Source organism: Pseudorca crassidens, chromosome 13 (assembly GCF_039906515.1).
Source record: "Pseudorca crassidens isolate mPseCra1 chromosome 13, mPseCra1.hap1, whole genome shotgun sequence".
NCBI classification, from domain to species: Eukaryota; Metazoa; Chordata; class Mammalia; order Artiodactyla; family Delphinidae; genus Pseudorca; species Pseudorca crassidens.
The window spans coordinates 50,288,112-50,309,091 of record NC_090308.1 but is presented as its reverse complement, the minus strand read 5'-3'; the positions used below and the strand labels follow the sequence as shown (position 1 = coordinate 50,309,091).

The 20,980-nt window shown below is 38.7% G+C and overlaps 1 protein-coding gene and 1 pseudogene across 10 annotated transcripts in view; both read left to right on the top strand.

The window, feature by feature from the left end:
• AFG1L (AFG1 like ATPase) overlaps positions 1–20,980 on the top strand; it is a 227,497-nt gene that overhangs the window by 29,299 nt on the left and 177,218 nt on the right. The window lies entirely within an intron of this gene.
• LOC137205010 (large ribosomal subunit protein eL42-like) lies at positions 8,869–9,308 on the top strand (annotated as a pseudogene).

Genomic DNA, 20,980 nt, shown 5'->3' with positions numbered 1-20,980 from the left:
TAGAATAATAGAGCTGAAGAGGACCTCTGGGTTATGTAGTTAAATGTCAGGTGGGAAGGTAGTTTCTGCCTTTATTGTTTCTTTTTGAGGCATGCTGTTCATTTTTATATAGCCCTAATTGCTAGAAAATTCTTTAAGTAGAATTCTTCAAGTAGAGCTTTTCTGTAACTTCTCATTCATCTTGACTCTTTCCCCAGGCACAACTTATATAACTCTAGTTCTCGTGTGCTTATGACAGTTTTTTAAGTATATCTTATTCATTTATATAGTCATTTATTCATTTATCATATTATTGGTTGCCTCCTTGTCCCAATTCCATTTGACAACCTTTAAAACATTAAAGACATATTTCTCCCATTCATCCGTTCATTCATTCCCCAAATATTTCTTGGTGCCATCTGTATGCTAGACACAGAGTGCTGGGATGTTGTTACTCTCTCCTCAATGTCAACTGTCTCTTGTCTTATCAGTCAAATCTTATGACACGGTTTCTAGATCCTTGAACTACTTCCCTTCTTGAGATTACAGTCTGCTTTCTGAATGTCACTCTGAAAATGTGGCCCACATATCTCAATATATTCCTTTGGACATGTCTGGCCAGAGCACTATTTTAGGTTACCTTTTCTGTGTCCTGTTGCATTAAGTTGGTGGCCAGGTCATATTCATGTCTCACCTTAAGACTCCTAGGGCTATTATAAGACAGGTCTCTTTTGTTTATATTTGATTAGTTATTTTTTCTATTAAAAATAAATTATTTTTATTATAAAAATACTATATGTACATAGTAGAAAATACAGGAAAGATAATTACTGTTAACTTCATTTTTATTTTTTAAGCATACTTATTAAAGTATAAGATTCATTTAGTAAAGTACGCAAGTGGTAAGTGTAAAGCCTACTGAATTTTCATAAAGAGGATAGATTTGTGTAAATACAACCTAAATCAAGAAATAGAACATTTGTAGTACCCAGAGGCTCCCATTGTGTACCCTCCAAATCACTAGCTTTTTACTCCCAATGGCAATCAACATCCTGATTTATGTTACTATTGATTTATCCTTTCATCTCTTCTTTTTTCTTTTTTTTAAAAAATTAATTAGTTAATTTATTTTTGGCTGCGTTGGGTCTTCGTTGCTGCACACAGGCTTTCTCTAGTTGTGGTGAGTGGAGATTACTCTTTGTTGCGGTGCGCGGTCTTCTCATTGCGGTGGCTTATCTTGTTGCAAAGCACAGGCTTTAGGTGCACGGGCTTCAGTAGTTGTGGCATGTGGGCTCAGTAGTTGTGGCTTGCGGGCTCTAGAGTACAGGCTCAGTAGTTGTGGTGCATGGTCTTAGTTGCTCCGTTATCCTTTCATCTCTTGATGGACACTTAAGTTGTTTTCATGTCGTGGCTATTTAAATAATGCTGCAATGAACATGGGGGTGCAGATACTTTTTTGAGATAGTGATTTTGTTTCCTTCAGATAAATACTCATAGGTGAAATTGTTGGATTCTATTTCTTAATGAATTATGCCAGATTTATAGATTGAAAATATATTCTGTCATTCTGTGTGTTGTATTTTCACCTTCTTGATAATGTCCCTTTTTTAAAAAAAAATTTATTTATTTGCCTGTGCCAGGTCTTAGTTGCAGCATGAGGGCTCCTAGTTGCAGCATGTGGGATCTAGTTCCCTAACTGGGGATTGAACCTAGGCCCCCTGCATTGGGAGCACCGAGTCTTAACCATTGGACCACTAGGGAAGTCCCAATAATGTCCTTTGATATACAAAAGTTTTAATTTTGATGAAGTCCAATTTATTTTTTCTTTGGCTGCTTTTGGTGTCATAGCTAAGAAATCATTGCCTAATCCAAGGTCATGAAGATTTACAATTATGCTTTCTTCTAAGCATTTAAAAGTTTTAGCTCTTACAGTTACGTTTTTGATCCATTCCTACTGGGGTTTAATTGGGAGTCCTTAAGTCTGAGTTTCACAGGCGATTGTGATGTCCAGACAGGATTAGATTTAGAAAGTCCACGCCTGTTAAGAGAGATCAGGGATTGGCAACCTTTTTCTGTAAACATTCAGATAATACTTTTGTCCTTGCCTGCCATGGTCTCTGTTACAACTTTAGCTGACCCTCCATATTTGTGAGTTTGGCATCCGCGGATATAGCGGGCCAACTATTCATTGTACTGCACCATTTTATATAAGGGACTTGAGCATTTGTGGATTTTGGTATATGCAGGAGGCCCTGGAACCACTCCCCTGCAGATACTGAGGGACAACTATACTCAACTCTGGTGGTGTAGTGTGTAAACAGCCAGAGATAATAGACTAATGTGCATGGTCAATTTGGCCTGCAGGCTGCTATAGTTTGCAGACCACTGGACTAGGTAAATATTCATGTATACTTTATTTTTTTGGTTTGAAATTTTTTATATATTTACATTTTAAAACCATCTGGAAAGTATTTTGGTATGTAGTATGAGGGGATAATCTAAATTAATTTTTCTGTTGTTTTCCAGTTGTCCAGATGTCACTTGTTGAATGATCTCTTGGCTCCCATTGCTTAATTCATTGATTCAACAAATATTTATTGTGTGCCCATCATATGCCAGGCATTGTAGGTGCTAGGTATACAGTGAATTAAATAGGCATGGTGCCTTCCCTCTTGTGGCTTGCAGCCTAGTTGAGAGAGACAGACATAAAATAAATAACAAATAGATAATTACAAGTTGGGTGATAAAAGAAAAGAACAGTGATAATATTTGGTATGCCTCCCTCTTTTATTATATATTAAATTATTCCCTGAAGACTTCCTTTTAGAATATCTATTCTATTCATTGATCTTTTGCTCATAGTGTTTTATATTTATTTTCTCATCTGGTAGTCAAGATCCCCCTCATTACTTTGCATCTTCATGATTTTCTAAGGATTTTGGATTTGGATTTTGGTGGAACTGTATTTAATCTGCAAATTAATTTGTGAAGAACTGACAATGTTACAGTGTTGTGCATTTCTTTTCAATAACACTGTGTCCAGTCTCCCAAATTTTCATTTATGCCTTTGAGAAAGATTTTAGTTTTCTTCACATAGATCTTAGAAGTTGATTGTTACTATGACTCTTCTTTATTCTAGACTTTTTATCTTAATTGTAAATGGGATCCGTTTTTTTTTTCTTCTATTGTATTTCCAACAGGTCATTGCTAATATGTCAGAAAGATAAAGCCATTAAAATGTTTTCCAGTATTCTCCTTTGCTTAAGAGGGGGTATAATTAAGCCACTGAGTTCTTTAAAATTCATAAGTGGCTTCCTGGAAACTTCAGGATTAAATTCAAACTGCTTATCGTTGTAAGGCCCTGTGTCACCTGGTTCCTTTATATTTTTCTAGTAGCCCAACTCTTGCCCCCTCTGCCTTTCACTTTATATCTCAATACTGAACTTGTTTCATTTTCTTCAGTGTACTATCCTCTCATATTTTAGAGCCTTCTCCCAGCTTAATGCATTTCCTTCCCTTCCTTCCATTTTTCCCTGGCTAACTCCTGTTTGTCCTTTTGCTCTCAATTGAAACATCATTTCCTCTGAGTACCCTTATCTCCTTAAGCTAGGTTACTAGCTTTGGCTCTGTGATCTCATAGCATCCTCCTCTTCCCTTTACTTCATACCACACTTTGTTAAAGTTGTTTATCCACTTGTTTATATCTCCCCCAGTGCCCTGTTGATATTTTGAGTGCAGTTACAGTATCTGTCTAGCTAGCTGTGTTTGAAGTTTTTAGTACAGAGCTTTACACTCTATAGCTGCTTTATAATTTGTGGAATTAGTTGTTGCTTATTCAGTTTTTCTATTTAATAGGTTTTCAAATGATTCTTTTCAGTATAATTAAGTTTTTGAACCCAGTTGCACCTGTTGGTACTTTTACCCCATTGTGTAGCACGGCAACATCATCTTGACTGTGATACAGCACTGATTTGTCTCCTAACTTTGTGTCATCTTTGTATTTGAGGGCTAGGTCTTCATTTAGTGCCAGATTTTGTTCTCAAAGCTCAAAAAGGTGTACATAAATCTAGTTAGTCAAAATTCTTAAAAGCCAGCTATGTGAAATGTAAGGGCTTTTAGATTTATATGGAAAGGAATTTCTTTCCTCTAACACTTCAACTTTGGGCTTTTAGTGAAAAAGCTGCTGACTCACAGACATAGAAAACAAACTTATGGTTACCAAAGGGGAAAGGCGGGAGGAGGGATAAATCAGGAATTTGGGATTAACAGATACACACTACTATATATAAAATAAACAACAAGGATCTACTATATAGCACAGGGAACTGTATTCAATATCTTGTAATAGCCTATAATGGAAAAGAGTCTGAAAAAAGAATATGTATATGTATAACTGAATCACTTTGCTGTACAGCTGAAACTAACACAGCATTGTAAATCAACTATATTTCAATTAAAAAAAAAATTTGCTGCTGCTGCTGCTACTGGGTTTTACAAGAGTGCCGTATATGAGCAGAGGCAGGTTGAGCCCAGAGTGCAGGCAGGGCAGAGCTCTAGCTGGGCCTGAGTAGGATGGAGACCCAGGAGGGGTGGATTGTTGGTTGCTCCAGGAGGCTTGAGTACTTCAAATTAGAGGGAGGTTTGTGTTTTTTCTGTTGCCTGGCTATGATAAATGGGAGCACAATCTTCACTTGTCTGTAGTGTTATGGTGATTTTAATGAGGGCAATATCCTGGTGGTAGTTTGGGGTCACTTAGCTTTAGATCCTATCTTGCCTATTCACTTAAATTTTCTGACATTTTGTGGTGTTTTAGTTTCCTCATTTGTAAGAAATAACAATATCTACCTTAGATTTTTTTGGAGAAGATAATATATAGAATACCTTTCAGAATTCTATCACTCATAAATTTTCAAATGAATCCAAGGTCTGTAAAGAAAACCTTAAGCTGTTAAATGAACCTAAAGCATATAACTTCTCTGGGTTACGTGGATACCTCTTGTAATCTGTTAGTTTTGTATAACATCTTTAATTCTACTGAAGTAAACACATGTAATGCCTTGAAGTAGTCTAGACTCATCACAAATTGTATTGAATATTTCTGAACATACAACCGCCTAGGAAGGAATAATGCAAAAAGATAGTTTTCTTTACCTTGAAAACTCTTTAAATTTGTATGGTCATGTGTTATCTTGTGTATCTTCAATTCTTTCCTTTAATCATAGGATACTTTTGAGCTGAGAAATCTTTACAGAATGTTTTTGAGTTGAACCCCACTTTACTGACAAGTTGTATGTAAAACTTCTGCACATTAAACTACATCTCTACTGATTTTGAGTATGAAGTTGGAGATGGATTCTCAAAAAATATTTAACCTTAGGTATTAAAACAAAAAAACCTTAAGGGTGAAGCAAACCTTTAAAATAACATTTCTCAAAGGAAAATGCTTACTTTTTGTTCAAATAGTCTGGTCCACCATTTTGCTTAAGTCTCTAAAGAATATCTCTAAGACTTTCTTAACTATCTACCTTTGTGTAGAATTTGAAATTCCATTCCAATTTAAAGCACCAAAGAACACAGAGACCACACATCCCCTTTGTTGTTATTTCTCAGCTCTATGGAGACAGTGTCAACACAGTTAAGCTTTATGACATATGTTTTAGTCAGGGTTCTCCAGAGAGACAGAACCAATAAGATGTATATACATTTAGAAAGAGATTTATTATAAGGAATCAGCTCATGCAATTATGGAGGTTGACAAGTCCCAAGATCTACAGTCAGCAAGCTGGAGACCCAGAGACCCAGGAGAGTTGGTAGTGTAATTCCAGTCTGAGTCCAAAGGCCTGAGAACCAGGAGAGCCCATAGTGTAGTTGTAGTCCAAAGACTGGCAGGCTTAAGGCCCATGAAGAACTGATGTTTCAGTTTGAGTCCAAAGGCAGGAGACAACCGATGTTCCAAGCTTAAAGGCAGTCAGGCGGAAGGAGTTCCCTCTTACTAAGGGGAAAGTCAGCCTTTTGTTCTGTTCAGGGCTTCAAGTAATTGGATGAGGCCCACCCACATAAGGGAGAACAGTCTACTCAGTCTTCCGTTTCAGGTGTTAACCTCATCAGAAACACCCTCACAGACACATCCAGAATAATGTTTGACTAAATGTATAGGCGCTTGATGGCCCAGTCAAGTTGCCAAATAAAATTAACTATCACAACATATGTCAAGATTATTGTTGTCCTCAGTGTGTGAGCAGCATTTCCCCTCATGTTCTTAAGGTGCTTGCAGCAGTCCAGCTACCTTAATTTCACAGGTAAAAGTACAAAGGCAGGAAGGAATGAGTTTCTGTCCTGGTCTCCTTTTGAAGAGTATCAGGAGAAACTTTGGCAGAAGCTGACTTCCTCTTAGGCATCATTGGCTAGGATGGTGATCATGTGCCCAAGCTGCCATGATCCAGAGTCAAAATGGTGGAGTCAGGAGATAAATCTGGAGGGTATGACTCCAGAGCCCATGCTGCTTCCACTATAACATGCTGCCTCCCTGCTGGACCTGTAGGTGCAAATGCTGGCTCTGCCACTACCTAGCTATGGGAACATGGACAGATTACTTACTTAGTCCCTCTGTGCCTTAGTGTCTTCACCTTTAAGGTAGGAATATGTTAGTACCTACATCATAGGGTGGTTGTGAAGATTAAATGAATGAAGGTATGTAAAGTACTTAGAAAAGTACCTGGCACTTAGTGAGTACCCACTAAAGGTTAGCAATTGTTGCTGCTGTTGTTATTAACTATATGATCTTGGTCAGTTTACTTAACCTGCAACTTGCAGTGCTAACTCTCTGGTCCAAATCATAGACATCTCTGAACTGTACTATTGTTAAGAGTTTCCTAAGTAGTCTCCCTGCTTCCACTTAAAAAAAAAATTACATATATGTGTATAATAGTTTTATTGAATACCATACAATATAAAAATACATACATATATAAAAATATATGTATATTATATATAATATATAATAACATTATTGAATATCATACTATTCCTCCGTTTCTGCTTTCCTTTTGAATTTCTATTATCTTATTTTCTACAAACGGATTAATCTTTTAAAAAACAAATTGTGACACACCCCTGATCAAAACCTTCTACTTGATCTTAATCCTATCACATTCACACTATTTACCGTGGCTTACAAGACCGTACATGATCTGGTCCTTCCTCTCCTTTCCAACTTCACCTTGTAACATACTCCACCTTGTTCATTTAAATCAGCCACGTAGACTTTCTTTGAAAATGTGAAGCTTATATCCATTTTCACTTTAGGGTTTTTGCCAGAGCTCTTCGCTCTGCCTGGGAAGTTCTCCCAGATCTTCCTCAGGGCTGACTCCTTTGGGCATGCAGGTATCAACTTATGTCACTTCCACAGGGAAGCTTTTCCTCATAATCTATAGGAGTCCTCAATCATTCCCTAGCATAGTGCTTCTCAGTCTTCAGTGTGTATATGAAACACCTATGTGTTTTGTTAAAAATGCAAATTTTGATTCAGACCCCTAGGGTAGGGCCTGAGATTCTGTACTTCTGTTGAGCTCCCTGGAGATGCCATGCTGTTGGTCAGAGGTCCTAGGATATCACTCTGTTTTATTTTCACCAGCATACTGATTATTATGTGATCTGTTGTTGCTCTTTATTTAATTTTTTGTCTCTCTTCCCCTTGACTGGAGGGAAGGCTCCATAAGGAAAGAAATTTGTTTTTAATTGTTGTTTCACCAGTGGCATGAATAGTGCCTGAGCTATAGTTGGTTCTCAAGAAACCTGAGTGAATGAATCAATGAATAGATTTATCCATGGATTTTTTTTTATTATCATTTTTTTAACATCTTTATTGGAGTATAATTGCTTCACAATGGTGTGTTAGTTTCTGCTTTACAACAAAGTGAATCAGCCATATGCATACATATATCCCCGTATCTCCTCCCTCTTGCATCTCCCTCCCACCCTCCTTATCCCATCCCTCTAGGTGTCACAAAGCACCACACGGAGCTGATCTCCCTGTGCTATTCGGCTGCTTCCCACTAGCTATCTGTTTTACATTTGGTAGTGTATATAAGTCCATATCCATGGATTTTTAAGTTATTTGTATAATAGGATTATTGTGAGGAGTAAAACAAGTAATTATGTTAAGTTACTTAACCTAGTCCCTGGCACACAGTAGGTGCTCAATAAATGTGAGCTGCTATTATTAGAATTTCCTTCTAAAACTGTTTTGACAATTATTTTTAAAACAGTGGTTCTTAATCAGTTTTTGTTCACTTGTTTGCAAATCTGAAGGAATCTGTAGTATATTTAGAGATCTTACCTCAGAAGAAATGCAAAAACATACACACACACAATTTTCTTTTAATTTCAGAGGGCTATCAGACCATCCCCCCCCTTCCCTGCCAGTTGACTTGTCATGGACCCCAAGTCAAGACCTTGTTTAAAAAAAAACAACCTACGTGTATATAACAGTTCTTGTTAGGGCTGTTAGTGACAATTTGCCTTTTTCTAATTTCTTTTATAATTGTTGCTGTTGAATTGCCTCTTCTTTCTGTGTTATAGGTTACCATGTGCCATTAAGAAGAGCATAAATGTGGTTTATTATATTAATTATTATTTTTTTAAAAATATTTATTTATTTATTTGGCTGTGCCGGGTCTTAGCTGTGGCACCCGGGATCTTCGTTGCGGCGTGTGGGATCTTTTAGTTGTGGCATGCAGGATCTTAGCTGCAGCATGCGGGATCTAGTTCCCTGAATAGGGATCGAACCTGGGCCCCCTGCACTGGGAGCAAGGAGTCTTAACTACTGGACCACCAGAGAAGTCCCTGTTATATTACTTATTAATGCCATGAGATTGTTTAAGTGGAACATATTAGCATAGACTGTAATACTGCAGAACTTCAGAAGAATTTTTTTGTTCTAAACCTCTGTCTTCAGATGAAAACTTAAATATTGGGGGAAATCACTTCTTCCCCTGCCGATAGCACCCCCACAAACAGACAAACATGGTGTATATCCCTGAAACTTGCCAAACTAACTGTAAGAAGCATGCCAAGCATTAAACCCACAGAGTGACACAGGACAAGAAGGGCAAGGACTCTGAATGCCCAGGGAAAGCGGTCTTATGACAGGAAGCAGACTAAGCTGCTTTTCTGGAAAAAAGGCTAAAACTGCAAATGGAGATTGTGCTGAGGCTTGAATGCATTGAGCCTAGAAAGTGCTGCAGAGTTAGAGAGTGCTAACTGTTAAGACCAGCAAGCATTTTGAACTGGGAGGAGATAAGAGAAAGGGCTAAGTACTCCAGTTCTAAACTTCATCTTTTGTTTTATTGTGAAGACAATAAAATCTGGAGGTTATGTTCACTTCAAAAAAAAGTTGAAGCAGGGGGAATTGAAGTAATAACAAATACACTCAGAGCCTGGGGAAACTCATTTATTTTCCTTGGGGAGAAAAATTGAAGTAATTGTTAAAATACTATCCAGAAAGTTATAATAGATTATTCAGACGCTAAGACATCATGATATTGAGTAAATCTTATAACAAGTGGACTATGGAGTATAGTGGGATCTTCCTTAAACTTCGTTTAGGAGAAAGTAGTGAAATAAGGTACAAAATTGAGGTATTAGAACAGCGCAGACTTTTTGTGCCTCTAAAATCTTACATTTATGTTTGTAGATTAGTTTGTGGATCTTCAGAATGGCATTTTCCCACTGTCCATTTGGAGCACAATAAGACAAATTAATACAAATCAAAATAATATGGCAGCAGCATCACATAATTTGTGTACACTGATGCAGTAACAGATTTAATTTAGTGCAGCTTTTGAGAAGTCTTTTGTGATTCAATTTATACAGCTGCTGTCCAGGCCTAAGCTGGCCAATCTCTCAGCCTTGAGTATCTTGCCTGACTGATTCTCTCTTTCTTTTTCTTTTTAAAAAGACTGATATTTTTTAGAGCAGTTTAGGTTCACAGCAAAATTCAGAGGAATGTTACAGAGATTTCCCATATACCTCCTGCCCCCCACATGTCCCCTGTTATCAATACTCCCCAGTTATCAACATCCCATACCAGAGAGGTACCTTTGTTACAGTCGATGAACCTACATTGACACAGCATCATCATCCAAAGTCCATAGTTTACAATGGGGTTCTTGGTGTAGTACATTCTACGAATATGGACAAACGTACAATGACACATATGCACATTATAGTATATTTTAGGGTATTTTCACTACCCTAAAAACCCTCTGTGCTCTGCCTATTCACACCTTCTTCCTACCTACCCCCTCCCTTTGTTTACTACTGATCTTTTTACTGTCAATAGTTTTGCCTTTTCCATAATGTCATATCATTAGAATATAGGACCTTACAGTATGTAGCTTTTTCAAATTGGTCTTTTACTTAGTTATGTGCATTTAAGTTTTTTCCATGTGTTTTCATGGTTTGATAGACTCATTTCTTTTTAGTGCTGAATAATATTCCATTGTCTGGATGTACCAGTTTATTTATCCATTCTCCTACTGAAGGACATCTTTGTTGCTTCCAAGTTTTGACAATTATGAATAAAGCTGCTATAAATATGTGTGTGCAGGTTTTTTTGTGGACATAAATTTCCAGCTTCTTTGGGTAAATACCAAGGATAATGATTGTTGGATTGTATGGTAAGAGTATGTTTAGTTTTGTAAGAAACGGCCAAACTGTCTTCTAAAGTGGCTGTACCATTTTGCATTCTCCCCAGGAAAGAGAGGTCCTATTGTTCCACATACTGGGCAGCATTTGTCAGTGTTCTGGATTTTGGCCATTCTAATAGGTGTGTAGTGGTATCTCATTTTTTTTTTCTTTTTTTCGGCCTTGTCACATAGCTTGCATTCCCTGACCAGGGATTGTGAAAGTGCCAAGTCCTAACCTCTGACCACCAGGGAATTCCTTCTCATTGTTCTTTTAATTTGCATTTCCCTGATGACATATGATATGGAGATCTTTTCATATGCTTTTTTGTCATCTGTATATCTTCTTTGGTGTGGTTTCTGTTAAAGTCTTTGGCCCAGTTGTTTTTTTTTAAATTTATTTTATTTTAGTTTTATTTTTGGCTGCGTTGGGTCTTCGTTGCTGCGTGTGGGCTTTCTTTAGTTGCAGCAAGCAGGGGCTACTCTTCGTTGTGGTGCACGGGCTTCACATTGCAGTGGCTTCTGTTGTTGCGGAGCACGGGCTCTAGGCACATGGGCTTCAGTAGTTGTGGCACGTGGGCTGAGTAGTTGTGGCTCGCGGGCTCTAGAGCACAGGTTCTGTAGTTGTGGTGCACGGGCTTAGTTGCTCTGTGGCATGTGGGATCTTCCCAGAGCAGGGCTCGAACCTGTGTCCCCTGCATTGGCAGGCGGATTCTTAACCACTGCACCACCAGGGAAGTCCTGTTTGGCCCAGTTTTTAATCAGATTGTTTATTTTCTTGTTGTGAGTTTTTAGAGTTCTTTGTATATTTTGGATAATAGTCCTTTATGAGATGAGTCTTTTGCAAATATTTTCTCCCAGTCTGTGGTTTGTCTTTTGAGATCATGGCATTGTCTTCTGCAGAACTGAAGTTTTTAATTTAATGAAGTCTAGCTTATCAATGATTTCTTTCATGCATTGTGCCTTTGGTGTTGTATCTAAAAGGTCAAAGCTATACCCAAGCTCGTCTAGGTTTCTCCTATGTCTCCTGTATTTCTCCCATGTTATCTTCTAGGAGTTTTATAGTTTTTTCTTTTACATTTAGATCTATGATGCATTTTGAGTTAATTTTTGTGTAGGGTTTAAGGTCTGTGTCTAGATTCATTTTTTTTGCATGTGGATGTCCAGTTGTCCCAGCATCATTTGTTGAAAAGTCTTATCTTTGCTCCATTGTATTGCCGTTGCTCCTTTGTCAAAGATCAATTGGCTATGTTTACATGGGCCTATTTCTGGACTCTATTATGTTCCATTGATCTATTTGTCTATTCTTTTGGCAATACCACACTGTTCTGATTATTGTAGCTTTATAGTAGATCTTAAAGTTGAGTAGTGTCAGTCCTCCAATTTTGTTTTTCTCCTTCAGTATTGTGTTGGTTATTCTGAGTCTTTTGCTTCTTCATTTAAACTTGAGAATTATTTTGTCAGTATCCACAAAATAACTTGCTAGGATTTTAATTGAGATGCCTTTGAATCTATAGATCAAGTTAGGAAGAACTGACATTTTGACAATATTGAGTCTTCCTATACGTGAACATGGAATATCTCTCCATTTTTAAGTTCTTTGATTTTGTTCATCAGAATTTTGTAGTTTTGTTCATATAGATCTTGTACATATTTTGTTAGATTTACACTGAAGTATTTCCTTTTTGGAGGGTGCTAATGTAAATGGTATTGTGTTTTTTTAAAAAAAATATTTATTTATTTATTTATTTATTTTGGTTGTGCCAGGTCTTAGTTGCAGCATGCAGGATCCTTTGTTATGGCATGTGGGATCTTTAGTTGTGGCATGCGAGCTCATAGTTGTGGCATGTGGGCTTCTTAGTTGTAGCATGTGGACTTCTTAGTTGCGGCATGCAGACTCTTAGTTGCGGCATGTGGACTTCTTAGTTGTGGCATGTGGACTTCTTAGTTGTGGCATGTGCACTCTTAGTTGCGGCATGCATGCAGGATCTAGTTGCCCTACAAGGGATCGAACCTGGGCCTCCTGTATTGGGAGCACAGAGTCTTACCCACTGGACCATCAGAGAAGTCCTGGTATTGTGTTTTTAATTTCACATTCCACTTGTTCATTGCAGGCATATATGAAAGCAGTTGACTTTTGTATATTAACCTTGTATCCTTACTATAATTACTTGTTAGTCCCAGGAGTTATTTTATTGATTCTTTTGTATTTTCTGTATAGATGACCATGTCATTTGGGAACAGACCATTTTATATCTTCCTTCTCAATCTGTATACCTTTTATTGCCTTTTCTTGTCTTATGGATTTATCTAGTACTATGTTGATAAGGAGTGAGGAGAGGGGACATCCTTGCCTTGTTCTTGATCTTAGTGGGAAACATCTAGTTTCTTACCATTAAGTATGATGTTTGCTGTAGGTATTCTTTATCAAGATGAGGAAGTTCCCTCTATTCCTAGTTTACTGAGAGTTTTTATCATGAATGTGTATAAGTTTTTTCAGATGCTTTTTCTGCATTTATTGATCTGATCATGTGATTTTTCTTCTTTAGTCTGTTGATGTGGTGGATTACATTAATTCATTTTAAAATGTTGAACCAGGGACTTCCCTGGTGGTCCAGTGGTTAAGACTCCATGCTTCCACTGTAGAGGGCATGGATTCGATCCCTGGTCAGGGAACTAAGATCCTGCATGCCACATGGCACAGCCAAAAAAAAAAAAAAAAAAAGAAAAGAAAAAAGGTTGAACCAGCCTTGCATTCCTGGGATAATTCTCACTTGTTTATATTGTGAAATTCTTTTTATACATTGTTGGATTTGATTTGGTAGTATTTTGTTAGGGATTTTTGCATCTATGTTCACGAGAGATATTGGTGTAGTTTTCTTTTCTTGTAATGTCTTTGTCTTATTTTGGTATTAGGGAAATGCTGGCCTCATAGAATGAGTTAGGAAGTATTCCTTCTGCTTCTAATCCTCTGAAAGAGGTTGTAGAGAATTAGTATAATTCTTTAAATGTTTGGTAGAATTCACCAGTGAACCCATCTGTGCCTGATGCTTTCTGTTTTGGAAGACTATTAATTACTGGTTCAGTTTCTTTAATAGATGCAGGCCTATTTAGATTGTCTGTTTCTTCTTGTGTGAATCTTGGCTGATGTGTCTTTCAAGGAATTTGTCCATTTCACCTAGGTTCTCAAATTTATGGGTTGAGTTGTTCATAGTATTCCTTTATTATCCTTTTAATGTCCATGGGATCTATAGTGATATCCCTCTTTCATTTCTGATATTAGCAATTAGTGTCCTCTCTCCTTTTTCCTTGTTAGCCTGGCTAGAGGCTTATCAATTTTATTGATCTTTTCAAAGAGCCAGTGTTTGGTTTCATTGATTTTCTCTGTTGATTTCCTATTTTCAATTCCACTGATTTCTGCTCTTATTTCTTTTCTTCTGCTTACTTTGGATTTAATTTTCTTTTTCTAGTTTCTTAAGGTGGAAACTTAGATGATTGATTTTAGATCTTTCTTCTTTCTAATATATACATTCATTGCTATAAATTTCCCTTTAATCACTGCTTTTGCTGCATCCCACAAATTTTGATAAATTGTGCTTCCATTTTCATTTAACTCGAAGAATTTTTACATTTATCTTGAGGTTTCTTCATTGACCCATATGTTATTTAGAAGTGTGTTGTTTCGTCTCTGCATATTTTATTTTATCTTTAAATTAAAAAACTTTTTTTTGGCTGTGTTGGGTCTTCATTGCCGCACGTGGGCTTTCTCTAGTTGCGGCGAACAGGGGCTACTCTTCGTTGAGGTGTGCAGGCTTCTCATTGTGGTGGCTTCTCTTGTTGCGGAGCACGGCCTCTAAGGCGTGCTGGCTTCAGTAGTGGCTTGTGGGCTCTAGAGCGCAGGCTCAGTAGTTGTGGCACACAGACTTAGTTGCTGTGCGGCACGTGGGATCTTCCTGGACCAGGGATCGAACCTGTGTCCCCTGCATTGGCAGGCGGATTCTTAACCACTGTGCCACCAGTGAAGTCCCATAGTTTCTGCATCTTTTAGAATTTTCCATTTATCTTTCTTAGATTTTTTTTTTTTTTTTTTTGCGGTACGCGGGCCTCTCACCGTTGTGGCCTCTCCCGTTGCGGAGCACAGGCTCCGGACGCGCAGGCTCAGCGGCCATGGCTCACGGGCCCAGCCGCTCCGCGGCATGTGGGATCTTCCCGGACCAGGGCACGAACCCGCGTCCCCTGCATCGGCAGGCGGACTCTCAACCACTGCGCCACCAGGGAAGCCCTCCATTTATCTTTCTGTTATTGATTTCTAGTTTAATTCCATTGTGGTCTGATGGCAGACATTGTATGATTTCTGTTCTTTTAACTTTGGTAAGGTGTGTTCTGTGGCCCAAAATATGATCTATCTTGGTGAATGTTCTGTGTGAGCTTGAGAATAATGTGTATTGTGCTGTTGTTGGATGAATTATTCTATAGATGTCAAGTTTAGCCAGTTGATTAATGGTGTTGTTGAGTTCAACTAAGTCCTTACTGATTTTCTGCCTACTGGATCTGTCCATTTCTGCTAGAGGGGTACTGAAGTCTCCAACTATGATAGTAGATTCATCTATTTTTCCTTATAGTTCTATCAATTTTTACCTAATGTAGTTTAACTTGATGGTCTGTTGTTAGGTGCATATATATTAACGATTGTTATGTCTTCTTGGAGAATCAACTCTTTTATCTTTATGTAACATCCTTCTGTATATCTGATAACTTTCCTTGCTTTGAAGTCTGGTCTGTCTGAAATTAATATAGCTACTCTTGCTTTCTTTTGATTAGTGTTAGCATGGTGTAATTTTTTCCATCCGTTTTTTAAAAATATCTTTATTGGATTATAATTGCTTTACAATGTTGTGTTAGTTTCTGCTCTATCCATCCATTTACTATTCATATGTATGTGTCTTTGAATTTAAAGTGAGTTTATTTTAGTCAACATGTAATTGAGTCTTGGGTTTTGATCCACTCTGACAATCTTTTAATTGGTTCATTTACACCAATCAATTTCTTTTCAATCTTGGGGGCAGCAGTTTGTCCTGTGTCCTTCCTTCTCTTATGGATCTGAAAAGATACGTTGATTTTTCAGCTTTTTACTTGTTGTTGGGATAGAATGGCGACTTATAAGCTTCTTATATGCAGTACTAGATAACCTATGATTCTCTTTTTATGTCTGCTGATTGCCTGAAGTGATACCTCATCTTCAGTGTAACTTGGTTTTCCTTTTTGAGAAATGTGAATGAAGTATAAACTACTCAATAAAGATGTTGGGTTAGTAAAAATAAAAGTGGAAGCAAAGGACTTTAAGCCTCTCCAAAGCCAGATCCCAATAGAAACAATGTACTTTGCCCACAGTCCTGATGGTTCCTATGAATAACTTTAAAAATTAGATACTTTATAACTGTAAACAGGAATATGAAGACTGAGGAATATCTACTGGATTTGGCAACACTAGGCGTTGGGTGGGGACTTCCCTGGTAGTCCAGAGGTTAAGAATCTGCCTTCCAATGCAGGGGACACGGGTTCTATCCCTGGTCGAGGAACTAGGATCCCCCATACCACAGGGCAACTAAGCCTGTGCGCCACTGTTAGCTGATGCACCGCAGCTACAGAGCCCACGTGCAGCAACTGCTGAGCCCATGCACTCTGGAGCCCATGTGCTACAACTAGAGAGCCTGTGGGCTCTGGAGCTCACATGCCACAACTAGAGAGAAGCCCACATGCCGCAACGAAAGATCATGCTGCAGCTAAGACCCAACGCAGCCAAAAATAAATAAATAAATAAATAATAAATATTTAAAAAAAAAGGCATTGAATGAACTTGGCAGAAGCCATCTCAGTAGAAGCTTGATTATAGTGGGTTGAGAAATGAGCAGGATGTGAGGGGGCGGCCAGAGAAAGTAAAGGCAACTCTTTCAAGTGGTTTGGCTATGAAGGGAAAGAGGGAGAGCAGGTGTCAAGTCAAGGAGGTTGTTTGTTGTTGTTGTTATTATTTTAAGAGGAGAGGGTTGAGCTGATATGAAAAAAACTAGAAGAGGGGGGAAAGGAGATGATATAGTACAGAGGTGATTAATGAAGAGAATGATATCTCTGAAAATGTACGAAGGGAGGGGATTCAAGAAATGTTTAATAAGCACCAATCATGTCATGCACTGTTGCCCTCAAAGAGCATATGTTCTGATGGGGAAAGAAAACAAAAAGGTAAATAAGTATCATATAAGGCATTTAGTATAACTAAATATAGTGGTTCTTTAGATATAAATAATAAAAATATATGTGTATAAAATACCAGAGAATATCATGCATAGAAAGATCCTTTTTTTCTTACTATTTCATACTTTTAATAAATTAGTTATTACTTCATGAAACTTGTTTTTCAGTTATGTATATTTGTGTGTATATTGGGTCATGATTTTTTTTCCAAAAAATTGAAATCCACTGATTAGAGGGTGAGTGAAGGCATTAATAGCCCTTGATGGAAAGAGAAATAGCTCTTAAGCTGTAACTGCGGAAAGAAAAGAGAATGGGGTAGATACAGGTGAGTTTGGAAATCTGGTGGTAGGGAGCTGAGGGTGAGTTGAGATTTGTGGAGGAGAAATTAGGCTGGCAGAGGGTTGGAGGAGGAGGCTCTCCAGTTGGGACCATTGTGAACAAAGGCATGGCTATGAAATGAAAGAATGGAAAATGTTTGAGATATGGTGAGCAATCCAGTTTGACTAGAAGGCAACCCACATTATTGAATCTACCTTTGCATTTTCCATTCTACCCCGCTTCCTAACATTTTTGCTGTTGCCATCCTAATATGGGCCTGTATTATTCCCACTTAGAATAGTTTCATAACCATTTTCTCTGTACCCAAATTCATTTTACTTGCTATTTCCAGTTGATCTTGATACATTACTGCTGCAATTTTTTTGTTCTTCCACCTGCACTTAAAACAAGTCAACTTTGGGACTTCCTTGTTGACGCAGTGGTTAAGAATCCGCCTGCCGATGTAGGGGACGCAGGTTCGATCCCTGGTCCGGGAAGATCTCACATGCTGCGGAGCAGCTAAGCCCGTGCTCCACAACTACTGAGCCTGTGTTCTAGAGCCTGCGAGCCACAACTACTGAAGCCCATGTGCCACAACTACTGAAGCCCACGTGCCTAGAGCCCGTGCTCCGCAAGAGAAGCCTGCACACCGCAGCAAAGATCCAACGCAGCCAAAAATAAATAAATAAATAAATTTAAAAAAAAAAACCCCAAAACAAGTCAACTTTGATATTCCCTATTACCCATTACATGTGGTGGTACTCAGTCATTTCTTGTATCGAAAAAATAGATGCATTTTGAACAGTAGAGGGGGAGTAGTCTGAAAATGCAGGCTGCACCCCTATTATGGATTCCTTGAACCTCAGAATGAGGACACTATCTGTGTTGGGAATCCCCAAGACTACCCCCAGGTTTGGTGATTTACTAGGAAGACTCAGAGGACTCAGCATATGGTTATACTCACAGCTACGATTTATCATAGCAAAAGGATACAGAGCACAATTAGCAAAGGGAAAATACATGTGGGACAATGTTCAGAGAAAATTAGGCACAAGCTTACAAGCGTCTTCTCCCAGGAGAGTCAAACAGAACATGCTTAATTCTTCCAGCAACTTACTGTGACAACAGGTGTGAAATGTTGTCTATTAGGGAAGCTCATTATAGGCTCAATGCCTAGAGTTGAGCCGTGGTTACAAAGGCACCCTCTGCCTAGCATGTGCCAAAATTACAGATTTATAGAAGGAAACTAGGTGTTCAGCATAAATCATTTAGGCACAGTGAGTCACTCTTACCATTTCTGGGAATGATGGGAACCCAAGTTCCCAGTCAAGGGCCCATTTTTGCAAGCAGGCATTGCTAAGGACGGTAGTCTCAGGCCTGCTGTGTTAACTCTTTTCTGCACACTATTCTTACTTAATGTGATCCTATAAGGTGGGGAAGTGGCCTTAGGGGCTGATTTGGAAATGGGGTGATATGGGCTTGGGAATGAGGGAAATGTGAAGAGGTCAGGACTTTGTTACCCCCTCTTCTTTTCTCAAATAGATTTGGGATCCGATGGAAAGTTTTGTATAGAAAAAGGTGCTGCTGTTAACATTGCATTTGAAAACCACTCCTTTAGGGAATTCCCTGGTGGCCCAGTGGCTAAGACTCTGTGCTCCCAGTGCAGGGGGTCCGGGTTCGATCCCTGGTCAGGGAACTGGATCCCATGTGCCGCAACTAAAGATCCCGTGTGCTGCAACTAAGACCTGGCACAGCCACAAAAAAAAAAAAACTGTTTCCCTTAAAAAAAAAAAAAAAGAAAACCACGCCTTTAAACAATGAGATGAATTTTAAGCAAAATATTGATAAAATCACATTGAGATTTTAGCAAGATCATCCTTGTAGTTGATGGAAGATATTTTTAGAGATTGTGGTGTGGTCATGGTAAATGTGAGGCAGGAGGCGATCAGAGGCAGGGAGGCCAAGCCAGAGACAATAAGAGGCCCAGCTGGAGTGGTTGTGTGAAGAGGGGAGGAGGGAATGGATTAGAGAGTATTTAGGATGTAAAATTGAGTAGCACTGATGATTGATTGGCTGAGGACCTGGTTGAGGGCTGGGGAAAGGGTTTGTGGGATGGAGGAGAAGGAAATTAGCATTATCTTAGGTTTCTTACTTGGTTGATTCCAGGGAGTGGAAAAGAGCATTTTCCCTGGTTGTGAGTTTCTCAAATCCTCCAACACTAATGGTTATCCGTCAGTTCAGTTCTGGCACTATCTACCTGGAGGTAGCATCGGATCCCCCAAGTTAAAGGGCCAATCCCACAAAAGTGGCCCCACTTCAGAGGCCAGCTGCAAATGGGCTGCCCAAGCTACCCACACTTCCGCACGTCTGACTATAAATTTAGTGGGTTGATACTTAGCTAAATTTGATAATTTACTAGTAATGGTCATAGAAATCAGAAAAAACACTTTACTTATGTTTATCAGTTTATTATAAAGGGTACATAGAGCTCAGGAACAGACAAATGGAAGAGATGCACAGGGCAAGGGATAGGAGCAGGGGTGTGGAGCTTCCGTGCCCTCTCTGGGTATGTCACCTTCCTGGCACCTTGGTGTTTTCACCATCCTGGAAGCCCTCCATATCTTATTGTTCAAGAGTGTTTATAGAAGCATGTAAGCATACAATTTTTAAAAATTACTTAAATAATTAATTTTTGGCTGCGTTGGCTCTTTGTTGCTGCGCGCAGGCTTTCTCTAGTTGTGGTGAGTGGGGGCTACTCTTTGTTGCGGTGCGTGGGCTTCTCACTGCGGTGGCTTCTCTTGTTGCAGAACATGAGCTCTAGGCGTGAGGGCTTCACTAGTTGTGGCACGCATGCTCAATAGTCATGGCTCATGGGTTCTAGAGCGCAGGCTCAGTAGTTGTGGCGCATGGGCTTTGTTGCTCTGCAGCATGTGGGATCTTCCCGGACCAGGGATCGAACCCGTGTCCCCTTCATTGGCAGGCAGATTCTTAACCACTGCGCCGCCAGGGAAGCCCTATAATTTTTAAAAGCTAACTTGTAAAACAGCATCTATAGCCCAAAGTTTCCCTTTTTCCTGTGAAACCTTTATTGAAGTACAATTTATATACAAATAACATTCATGATTTTAGGTGAACAAGTCAATGAGTTATGACAAATGTATACAGTCATGTAACCACCATCATAATCATAATATAGAATACCTCCATCACCCCTAAAATTTGCTCCTACCCCTTTGCTACCAATCCCATAACCCTATTCCTGGGTTCTAGAAACCACTGATTTGCTTTCTTCCACTAGAAAAGTTTTGCTTTTTCTAGAACTTTGTATACTGTAGTCATATAAAATTAAATTTTGCTTCTGGCTTTTTTCAATTAGCATAATACTTTTAAGATTCATCTACATTGTTATATTTATCAGTAGTTTTAATCCTTTTTACTTCTGAGTAATATTCCATTGTGTGGATATACCATCGTTAACCCATTCATCAATTGATGGACATTTGGGTTCATTTCAGCTGTTAAATATTATAAATAAAGCTGCTGCTTTGAGTATTCAAATATAAAAAAAAAAAGTGGTTATAGAATTTAATCTCCAGCCTCCCCTGCCCTCCCAAGTTGGTGGGTGGGGCTGCAAGTTCCAACTTTCTAAACACTTGGTCTTTCTGGGAACCAGCCGTGTCCTGAGGTTATCTTGGGGCCCTACCCTGCGTTCATTAGCATATGTGGGATGGAAAGAGGCTCATTATGAT